Raw genomic sequence first — 12,350 nt, forward strand, 5'->3', positions numbered from 1 at the left:
TGATTGGACCAGATTAACAGTCCCAATCAGGGACCTCATATTCTATGACGTCCAGTTACCTTGTTACAGCCATTACAAAAGGAAGACTTAAACTTTTGAAAATATCAACAGAGAAAACAGAAAAAAAATGAAGATGCTGCTTACTGCCTTTTTTGAGGTTATTTCTTTCACTTGCACATTCTCAACATAATAGTCTCAATGCAAACTTATTCATTAGTTAGAATGTCGCTGACATATAGCAAACATTTTACTCCATATTGTTGATCTGGCATGAATTCCACACAACTCTCCTATAGATTGACAACAACAATCTGCATTTGTACTTTATGTTACCTTCAATGTAATGAGACAGGTTCCTAGACCAGCAGTGGGTTGAGCAGGGGATGCTAGAAAAGACAAATCTCAATCAAAAATTAGGAGGAAGGTAAACAGAATAGAGGAAGGTTAAAGAGGGAAATAAAATGACGAGTGTGGAGGATTTAATAGGGTGATCATTGGGAAGTGATTTTGGAGTGAGGCGGAGTGAGCAGTGGGGCAGTGAGTTAAGCAAGAGAGGAAGTGGAAGATTTACACAGGAAATCAACAGAATATTTAGGAAGGTGACTGGCCTAAACAGAGTGTTTATAAGTGAGGTAGGGTGACAATGTGAAATGGATGTGTTAAGACAAAAATGGCCTGAATGAGTGATAATTAAACTGAGATTGTGCGCAGTGGGGGATTTATGAGGGAGATGCATTAAGGATTTAAGGGAGGTTGGAGAAGGTGAAGGTTTTAAAAGATATGAGGAACTTCCTGGGTCAAGCTCTGTTACCATTGGAAGGGCAATGGAAAGGATCTATGTGTCAGAAAACTAATGGATTTGTGTTGGGATGGTGGCTAGAGGCGGAGGCAAAATAAGTCAAGGCTGTAATGATCCTAGTAAATGAAGTATGTTAAATCATGTTACAGTTAGAAATCACATAGAAGCTTACATTTCAGTTTTAAATGATATTAAACACATGCTGGTTTTCAAGTGAAGTCCAAAATAAGTTGATCAAGATTGGTCAGAACTGTAGAGATACAGGTATCTAAACTTTTGTTAGAGCATCAAAGCTCACACTCATTCTTAATACAGAATGAATATTTTTGAAAAACTATCCATTATTATATAAGAGAGACAGAAACATAACATTATGAAACATAAAAATGAAGAAAGGAAGATGTGCATTTGTGTAGCAATTTTATGACCTCAGGCGATGACCATGTGCTTTAGAGTTAATAAAACATATTCGATAGGTTATGTAATAGAGAAGGAAAGGGATGCAGATGTTAAATAGTTTATTTTAAATATATTATCCTTCTCCAAAAATAGCAGAAAGATGAATTCCCAATGAATTCAGTGATTCCCATGGCCCATTTATCTGGGTGACCTAAGGTTGCAATCTCATGATGTTTGAGCTGGGGAAAGAAATGTTAACTTTGTCATTAAAGTGGCATCTTTATAATTTATGCCAAGTGGGTGCAAGGGCAGATCCCATAATGAAGTGTGGCAGTTTCCATTCATTGCATGTAAAGTATGACCAGGACCTTGTAGGCATATTGAACAGCTGGCAGTCCATTTCTCCTTTTATACTCTATGTTTCATACAGATTGTTGTCAGGGGTAGCTGAAAACTTACAAGATTAAGATTCTTAGATCAAATGGAAAAAAGGTACAAATCACAGACTTGTGTTTGCAATTGAGGACTATGCACTAAAACATTCCATTTATCTAAGGTTCTTTCATGTGGCAAAGTAACACGATAATTCATTGATATGCGAACGGTCTTAATTAAATCTCAGAGTACATATGAGTAACTGCTGAATATCCTGCTTCAGTTGTACACACCATCAGATCTCCCCATGCCCTCACAGAATAACTCGGATGATATTTGATGTAGGAGAGAAATTAGAAATGGATTTACCTGCTTTTACACATGTAAAATTGTAGGTTGATCTCCAATGCCCCATTGAGCTAGTAAGTGTGACCGATGCCAAATTAAATTGATTCACGCCCCTGAATCGGACTGATTTGTCTTCATAAATCTGGTCTTATATTGGTTGCAGGGGCACAATAGAAAATTAGAAACAACAAGGGCCAGGTTAGTTCTTCTGAATATGAAGCGGCTCCTTAAAGGAACTGTCAAGGGTCACTGGAATGAAGTGACAATAACAAGGTAGAGTTTTGTGTTATGTGGAGTCAGATGAAGCTCAGTGCTTACAGCTGACTGAACAAAGCAAATGCAGAATTCTGCTCAGCCTGCTCGTCTTTCACCGCATTTAATCTTGCCCCTGCAGGAACTTCTTGAGGCCTGCTTCTATCGTGCTATATCAGCCCAAAATGGTACTGGGAAGCAGCTTCTGGAAGCTCAGTTGACTCCTGGATGTAGGCTGCGGGTTAAATACCTGTGGCTGAATTTGTCAATGATTCCACTAACTTATCACCCATCAAGGGCTCAGTTTCTCTAATCCACAACACTGTTCTGCTATTCAGCCATAAAGTCGAACTGTCATTTTGCGAACAGGGTCTCAAGCCTAAGTTTGTCAATGGAACTATATTGGTCCAAAAATGTTTGTAGTTTTCACACTAAAGGCGAAATAGCATTAAGACGCAGGGCTCTTTCTCCTTTTGTCTGAAGATCAATTTACATCTGCAACAGTGGGCAATATCCAGTCCGGATCACAACAAAAAAAAAAGAGATGTATACAAACTACTGTTGCTAAATCTACGGGAGGCAAGAGGGGAGGTAGGGAAGGGGGAGCCGGGCTTAGCAGATTTGCGCAATTGCTTTGCTCAGCCAGGGGTGGGCGCTCTGCTTCAGCCTACTGGACCTGGCACAGAAATCTATCTTTATTCTGTGACCTCCAATAATTGTAATGAGGCTTCCATCTGATGTATTTACAAATGACACAATGAACAAATGGAAATAATATATCAACGCAATTTTGGGAGATAGGAGCAGGCAATGAAACTTCCCAAACCTGTTGTGCCATTCAATAAAATAATAGGTGACATACATTAACTTCACTTTTCCACCCAAGCCCCATATCCCTTAATTCCCTAAGTGCCTGAAAATTTTTTCAATCTCAGTCTTAACCTACTCTTCGTCTGAAAATACTGAGCAAAAGAAATTTCCCTTTACCACAGTTCATTTCGACGGTTCTCTCATTCTGAGACCACGATTCCTGAGCCAAGAGGAATAAGTTTTGTGTCTCTATTCTGCCAAGTTCTCGATGAATTTTATTATTTCAATAAGATATGTTTAGTTATTGCCAATGAGCATATTGTGGGTGAGAATGGAAACATTATTATTTCATCAAATTAGCTTCATTATTAAGAAATTATGTTTTATAAAGAAACAAAGAAGAATCTAAGACTTCACGAGGTCAGTCAAAGACCAATAAAATGGCATTCTAATGGGAGTAGTCTTCTTAAATAGTCTCCATGATCTTACATGGATTCAACCAAGACCATCTCCAAGGCTAGCTCCTCAGCAGTGGTTTAGCGAAGCACATTGAAATTTAGGTAATGCATACAAGGTGCAGTTTTCTTCTCCTTGAGTTAGAACTTCTCGTTTCTGTGATGATTTGCAGCTGGCAATACAGCTAAAAATAAGGCAAAACAAAAAGATCCAGTTGAAAGAAAACATTCTGAGTAGTGAACAATCCTGCACTAGGGTCCTGCAGCCTTGGGGTTAGATGTTAGGTACTCAATGACTCAAACTTGCAGGTTAAGCAACAACTACAAAATCAATCATTAAAGTAGAATTTTACATGCAGAAGGAAAGCATTTGATTCGTACTTCTGCAGCTCTTTAAGAGCTATCCAATCAGTTCCGCTTTCCTCTTTTTTCTCGTTAGCCCTCCATTTCTCCCTTTCCCAATATATATTCAATCCCCCTTTCCAAGTTGCTGTTGATATACTTTCATCACCCTTTCATGCCAAATAATTTATAAATTTTATTAGAGATAAATTAACCGAGGTGGAAAGAGCCTGTGCATTACCAATTATCCATTTCCTTGGCAATGAACTGTATAAAATGCATAAATTTACAATACTGAACTCAGGTTCCTGGTATAAATGCATTAACTGTTTCTGTGTGTTATCACCAACAGTAATCTCTAAACTTAGAGTCATAGAGCTGTACAACATGGACACAGCCCCATCAATCCAACTCGTCCATACCAACCTGAAATGCTAAATTAATCTAGTTCCATTTGCCAGCATTTGGCCCATATCCCTCTAAACCCTTCCTATCCATGTACCCATCCAGATGCCTTTGAAATGTTCTAATTGTATCCACCCCCCATCCCTTCCTCTGGCAGCTGATTCCATACTATCCTCTATGTGAAAAAGTTGCTGCTTAGGTTCCTTTCAAATCTTTCCCCTCACAACTTAAACCTATACTGTCTAGTTTTGGACTCCCCTACTGTGGGGAAAAGACCTTGGCTATTCACCCTATCCATGCCCCTCATAATTTTATAAACTTCTATAAGGATACCCCTCAGCCTCTGACACTCCAGGGAAAATAGCCCCAGCCTATACAGCCCCTCCCTAAAGCTCAAACCCTCCAATCCTGGCAACATCCTTATAAATCTTTTCTGAACACTTTCAAGTTTCACAACATCCTTCCTACAGACTTGTGACTGGAGATGTAGTTGAAATCCTAGATGCATTTTATAAATTGTAATCATATTATATATTTGTCAAGTGTACAACATTAAAATGTATTTATCTATATACTTGGATCTATATACATGTATATAAATCAATATGTTTCCATATATAGATAGCTATTTATTTGTATATGTGTACATACATGATACATACAGTTAAAAAGGAAAGATGTATATGTGGATACTGTATGCATATTTATTGTGTTTATAAAAATAAAGTGTTACAAATAAACATATGTGAATAGATATATCATTACATACACATACATGGACATACACATATACATAGACATTTACCTACACAAATAAACTAAATACATGGGATCAGCTTGGTTTGTTGTTTAAATCTTACTGCCCTTTCCCACAGTAAGCTCTTGTATCATTTAGGATCAAAGGCTGTGGCTTGATAGGTTAAAAATCAGTAGAGTGCTCTGTGACTTGAGCAGAATGTAAGATTGATATTTGCCCTTGTTCCCAATCCAACATTTGATTTAGAAGTCACTCTGAAGCTGCAAGTTTAAAAAAAATGAGAAGACCTTGACGCCTCCCTGTGGGGAACATGCACTATTTGGACTGAAGGCACAAAAGTGAAGAAATTAATGGTAAGCTGTTCATCTGTCACCGCTGCCAGGCTGATCGTTCCACAGAGTAGAAAAGGGAGGGAATGACATGCCCTCCAGTCAAGGGCACGGCTGCCCACTGTTCTGATGATATAAGCTCTGGATTCATAGGGAATAGATATGAAATGCAAAGCACTGAAAATTGTTCACGCTTGTTGTCCTTTTCAGTCATTTAAATTGTGCTTTAGCCTATTGAAATGTTGGACGCCGCAGGAACAGATTTACTGCAAACAAACACTATTCTTTTCTTCCCATGTCCCTTGTACTTTTTAAACTTCTTCATAGGTATTTTTTCTCTCATCACAATTTTGTTTGTTTGCGTTCGTCAAAAGTGTTCTTTTTGTCGTGAAAGCTTGATCCCCTGAACACGGGAAAAGTTGCTTCTGAGAGGTATTTGAGGTGAATGCCTTCAGCGACTTTCGGGGGAATCTAGAGAAAGGAGTAGAAGGTTATGCTGTTTGGGTTCAATGATTTAAGGCGGGAACAGGTTCATGTGGAACATAAACCCCAGTACAAATCATTGGGGTTGCATGGCCTGCTTTTTAAATTGTACACAGTTCCACATAAATATATTGGCTTTCATTCGAAGTAGCACATGGAGTTATACATGCTATCATCCCCAACAGATGTATAGCTCTGCCAGCAATTATCACATTCACTCGTGCTTAACATTTTCCTTTGCAGGCCTGTGATAATTTAATCAGAATAAATGATTTGTGATGTAGTCGTTGCAATGGAGCATGAGAAGTTACTGGATGTTTTATACGATTGTGCTGGATTCGCAAATATTGCAATAGAGAAACTGAAAGTCATCGCAACTGTGTTCTTAAATCCTCAGTAAAGAGTATTTTGATTGGCTGTGCTCAACCTAACAAACATTTCAACAGAGTTTTCAGTCTTTCTTATCTAATATACAAAATGGTAATTTCAGCCTATTAGTCTTTTTTGGTTTTGAAAATATTCTAATCGATTGACTTTTATCTGTTAGTGGAGTGGTAGCAGTTTTCTCTGTAAACCTGAATGAGTTTTCTTGCACTGTTCTTTGTAACTCAGCTCATTGCTGATGTAACACACTTCTGTGGCTTCCCACTTGTCCTAGCTTCCCTCTTGACAGAAGTGGAAGTACTCACCACTGCCAGGACTTTTGGGAATTACCATTGCCATTTTTAAAGACCAGTTGCACATCCAGTCAAGTGCTGTCAGACTTAGCCTCTAGTGAGAAACGAACCAAAAAGAAATGAATCTCATGGCACAGAGGTGCTACAGCAGACACTTCATTGAAAATACAAGTGCACCCTTGTAAAGGTATCACTTTTTTAAGAGTCAACTGTATAGGTTATCCATCCTTAACCTCACCCTGTCTTAAAACCCTGTCTAGGTAGTGCTATTTGTGCCGAGTGCCCAGTGCGGCCTAACATCTTCTCATGATTCAACTTAGGACCATCACATACTGGAAAGCTTTCAAATGCTCAACAGCTTTCACCTTTATTCTGTAATAGCAAAAATGAAGCAAAATCAAACAGACAAATCATGCCGCTCTGCCGGGCTTGTTGTGCCTGATGCAGCACCACTCCATCATGCAGAAGGCGATGTTGCTCCTGCTCAATGTCCTCATCTTCCTCCTGGAAAACTGCTGTCACTCACTCAGTTCTTCAGCATCCATCACATCCCCTCTTTGCCTGCTCCAATTGTGCAGAGCAAAGATTATGCAGCACACTCTATTGGGAATGTACTGCAAGGACCCCTCCTCTAGAATGATCCAAGCATCAGAACTTAATCTCCAGCAGACCTACCGTCAGCTCAATGATGACCCTCAGTAAAGAATGGACTGCACTGTATTCACACTTGGTCTCAGTCAGGGGATTGCATAACGGAGCTATCAGCCATTCAAAAAGACCACCATCATCCCAGTACCTAAGAAAGCACATGCAACGTGCCTTAATGACTACCACCCAGTCGCTCTGACCTCCATAATCATGAAGTGCTTCGAGAGGCTGGACATGGACCACATCAATTCCAGTCTCCCAGCCTGCCTCGATCCCCTGCAATATGCCTACCCTACACTCATCTCTGGAACATCTGGATAACAAGGGCACTTACGTCAGGCTCCTATCCATCCACTCTCGTTTCACCTTCACCACCTTAAACTCCAAGAGCTAGGTCTCGGCTCTGCCCTCTGCAACTGGATGCTCAGTTTCCTGACTCAGACCACAATTGGTGAAGATAAACAACAGCATCTCCTCCTCAATTATCATCAACACTGGCACCCTGCAAAGATGCACCCTCAGCTCCATAATGTATTCTCTATACAACCACGACTGTGTAGCTGAATCCCATATAAATGCCATCTACAAGTTTGCTGATGATGCCACTGTGGTAGAATGGATATCAAACAATGGTGAATCAGAAAGAGATAGAAGGCTTTGTGTCATGGTGCAATGATAACAACCTCTCTCTCAATATCAACAAAACAAAAGAACGAATAACTGTCTTCAAGAAGAAAGGATGAGGACACGATCTTATCTGCATCAACGGAGCTGAAGTGGAGAGGGTCGAGACTGTCAAGTTCCTAGGAGTGACGATAACCAACAATCTATCCTGCACCTTCCACCACAGATGCGATGGTCAAGAAAGCACAACAACAGCTTTTCTTCCTCAGGCAGCTTAAGAAGTACAACATATCCATAAGGACCCTCACCAACTTTATCAGATGCACCACTGAAAGCATTCTATCTGGGTGCATAATGGCCTGGTAAGGCAACTGCTTTGCTCAGGATTGTAAGAAACCATAGAAGGTTGTGCGCATTGCCCAGATCATCACGGAAGCCAACTTCCCATCCATGAGCTCAATTTACATTTCTCGTTGCCACAGAAAGGCTGCCAACATCATCAAAGACCCCTTCCATCCCGGTAATGCTGTCTTCAAACCTCTTCCATCAGGCAGAAGATACAGAAGTTTGAACACATGCACCAACAGGTTCAAGAACAGCTTCTTCCCCACTGTTATTAGACTGTTGAATGGACCTCTTTAACTTCAAATAATGTGGATCTTGCTTTGTGCACCTCCTTGTATGCCTCACTCTGTCTAAGCACCCTATGATGTTTATGTCTTTGTTTGCTATGATCTGCCTCTACTGCTAGCAAAACAAAGCTTTTCACTGTACTCAGGAACATGCGACTACAATAAATCAAATCAAATGAAACCAGAGCCTTCATCTCCCAGTAACCATCTATGTGAGGTATTCGTCCCTTGGATACTCCACCGTACAGTGGGAAATGGGGAAATCTGATAAAGAGAGCCATGGTATGTCTCTCGTGGACTTTTGGTATATTATTTCAATAAGAAAAGGCAACATTGTATATCAGAGCATGTTGGCAAATACTTACGGTTCAAGGTGAGAGTGTCTCTTCAGTTCCTTGCCTCTGTGCAATCTATGAGATCTTGGATTGTTTTTGTGCTGACGGAATGTGACAGCTATTAATATTGCCTGTGATTAATCCTGCTTCATAGAGATAGCTATCTTCAATCTACAACGATCAATGACTTGGTCAAGTTTGCTTGCAATCATGATTTGTACCCCATACAGTTGGACAGTACATGGGTTCCATATACAAGGTGCCATGATTACAATTGTCTTTACCCTGTACTGGGAAAGAGCCTGATTCATGGAATTGTCCCTTGAAGGGATTTACATTAATCAGAAGTGGAGTCCACCTGCTCAGAAAGAAAAGAGACACTTACCCTGCCCACTATGGTACAGTCACAATCATTTTCTATTTCCAGACCACATTTATGGTTTGCCTGTGCGTGGATGACAATGACAATGCAGGTCATATTTGGCACAGTGCCTGCTACACACACACACACACACACACACACACATCCCAACTTTCATATTCTTTCCTTCCTTGTACTCCCTCTCAAGTTCATCAGTATAAACTTTCCATTCATTATTCAATCTTGTATATAACCTTTCTACATTTAGCACTAACCCATCTCATTCCAAATCTCTGGCTGTGCAAATGCAGTTGCTTTGGACCTTTCATATTTTTCTCAGAATGCATTCTCTTCAGACTTGAAAGAACAATAGATCTCTCATTTAATGACTGGTCTGATCTGTGTGGATTATTTCTCCACTGCTGGACCTTTTATCTTGCTGCTATCCTTCACAGAGAATGTTATACCTTGAAGACATTGCTTTTAGTGCTTAATTCTATTTGGAAGATTTAATTTCCTGGACTTCTTTCCTGGAAGATGGTTGCTATGTTGAAATTTCTTCTTTGTAGTATCCAGGATTTGTGGATCAGGAATTTCTGTTTTTGTTTCAAAAGTAACATGATTGATTTTGAGCAGTGAACACATTTTCTACTCTCTTATGCATTACATTGCAGTGCAACTTGTAGCAATCCTAAATTTCTAACAGAATTTTTTGTTTGTTTATTCATAGGATGTGTGCATCATTAACTAGGCCAGCAGTTATTGCCCAACCCTAGGCACATAACAGCTACAGTCCATAAGGTTGAGGTAGACCCAGAATTTTGTTAGGGAGGGAAATCCAGGGTCTTGACCCAATGACATAGAAGGAATGGTGATATATTTTCAAGTTAGGATGGTGAGTGGCTTGGGGAGGAACTTGCAGGTGGTGGTGTTCCTATATAACTGATGACTTTGTCCTTCTTAGATGGTGGAGGTTGTAGGTTTGGAAGGTTTCTAAGAAGCCTCATGTCAGTGAAGCAATATAACATAGTAATGAGGATGATAATGCTTGATAGTACATTCAAATAGATCTCTCACTGCTCACTAGTGAGATTGTCATCTCACCGTCCAACACTTTGATGGAAATGAGAGTTTGTAAATCAGCAGATTGTACTTTAAGTATTGCGTCCAGCACCTTTTAATTCTTTAAATTTTCCTAACGTTGCTTCTTCTCCTGGACAATTTCACTAGGTTTCTTTATATTTGCTCAATTTTTGCTTAAACAAATTTGAGTCCTTCCCAGTTCTATATCCCTAGTCTAAATTTATTTTCTGGCCCTTTCAGTGTCTCTGGCATCTGTGTCTGATGAAACCTAACGCTGATGGCTGTGATGCACACTGTGTGATATAACTCTTTTTAATTCTCCCCTGCCTTCTCTCTATTGTCTTTGCACCATTTTTCATAACGCTATTCCCTTCTCCATTAAGAATATCTAAGTTTACCACCTGGAGCCTTCAACTCCATTTCGCAAACCCTCTTTGACTGAAAGCTCTGTCTACGTTGGTTAACTTATTCTTCCTAGCCCACATGCCATATCCTACATTTCTTACCGGTTTATGAATGAAGTTTTGCCTTTGCAGTGCTCAGCTTGCTCTTCTGTTGCTTTGATAGCTGTTTCTGTGTCTCTCTGCCAATATGTGTTAGCTGCGAATTGATTGTCCATGTCTTCTTAAAGTGGTAATGCTCACAAACTGGTTAAAAAAAACTTGCTTAGATTTTTAAAAAGTTTCTTCTGGATTCTTTTCTCTTCATTGTAGGAGGCACGTCAACCCTACTGTTACCATGTGGTACTGTGCTAAATGACCAGCTGTTAGTACCATATTGTATTTAACATCTTTACCGATATATAGTATTGGGTAAAAAATTGCTTAAGATAATTTTCTGCCATCACCCCTCCTTTGTTGTTGCTTTCTCTGGGGTCTATCTAATTATAGAGAACACGCCACTGCAGAGAACCTAGAGATTCTTAGACAATGAGAAGGTTTATTGCATGATAGCAATATGTACAACATTTGGTCAGGTATAATAAATGGAACCTTTGTGAGCTTGTACAGATATGTCTGCTGTCTTCCAAAGCTAGTGTAGAACTCCCTCAACAGATTTGCCCAAGCCCTACAGCAAGGTGGCTTAGTGATTAGCACTGCCGCCTCACAGTGCCAGGGACACAGGTTCGTAATCCACCTTTGGGGCGACTGTCTGTGTGGAGTTTTGCATTCTCCCCATGTCCATAGGTTTTGTGCTGGGTGCTCTGGTTTCCTCCCATAGTCCAAAGATGTGCAGGCTAGGTGGATTGGCCATGCTAAATTGTCCACATTGTCCGGGGATGTGCAGGCTGGGTGGGTTAGCTGTGGGAAATGCAAGGTTACAGGGATAAGATGTGTGTGTGTGTGTGCGTGTGTGTGTGTGTGTGCGTGTGTGTGTGTGTGTGACAGAGAGAGAGAGAGAGAGACAGAAAGAGAGAGAGAGAGCCATCAGCAGGATGGGTGGAACAAATATAACAAGACCTTTCAGAACCATTTCCTTAGACAATTGTATTCAGAGGCATTTGCCCACATGCTTGTGTTCAAATAACACACAGATGATTTTTGTAGAGACAAACACATACTTTGTCCACTACCATTGCCAACAGTCATATCTAGGACTACAGTCTAAAAACTTTAAATGTAGATGCAATTTAAACCATAATTTGAGCAGCAAATTGTGTTCTCAGATAATTAGTAATAACACCAATGATTTTGAAATTTCAGGATTTGCTTAAAAGTTTTAAGTCGGGTCTTCCTACGTTTATTCATATCTTGTGTTACAGGAAGTTTTCTATTAAATATGGCTTTGGTTATTTGTATAATTTGTTCATAATACTCTAATAGAGAGTCATACAGCACAGAAACAGACCTTTTGGTCCAACTCGTCCATGCTGACCAAATTTCCCAACTGTACGAGTCCTACTTGCCTGCAGTTGGCCCATATCCCTCTAAATCTTTCCTATCCATTTACCTATCCAAATGTCTTCTAAATGTTGTAACCGTACCTGCATATATCACTTCCTATGAGTGGAAAAGTTGCCCTTCAGGTCCCTTTTAAATCTTTCTCCTATCACTTAAACTAATACTCTCTAGTTTTGAACTAGCCCACCCTCGGGAAAAGACCTCTGCTATTCACCTTATCTATACCCCTCTTATAAACCTCTATAAGGTCACCCCGCAGCCTCTTAAGCTCCGGTGGAAAAAATCCCAACCTTTCCAACCTCTCCTTATAAGTCAAACCCTCTAGTCTTGGCAAC

This window comes from Rhincodon typus, chromosome 14, assembly GCF_021869965.1.
Source record: "Rhincodon typus isolate 14 chromosome 14, sRhiTyp1.1, whole genome shotgun sequence".
NCBI lineage: Eukaryota > Metazoa > Chordata > Chondrichthyes > Orectolobiformes > Rhincodontidae > Rhincodon > Rhincodon typus.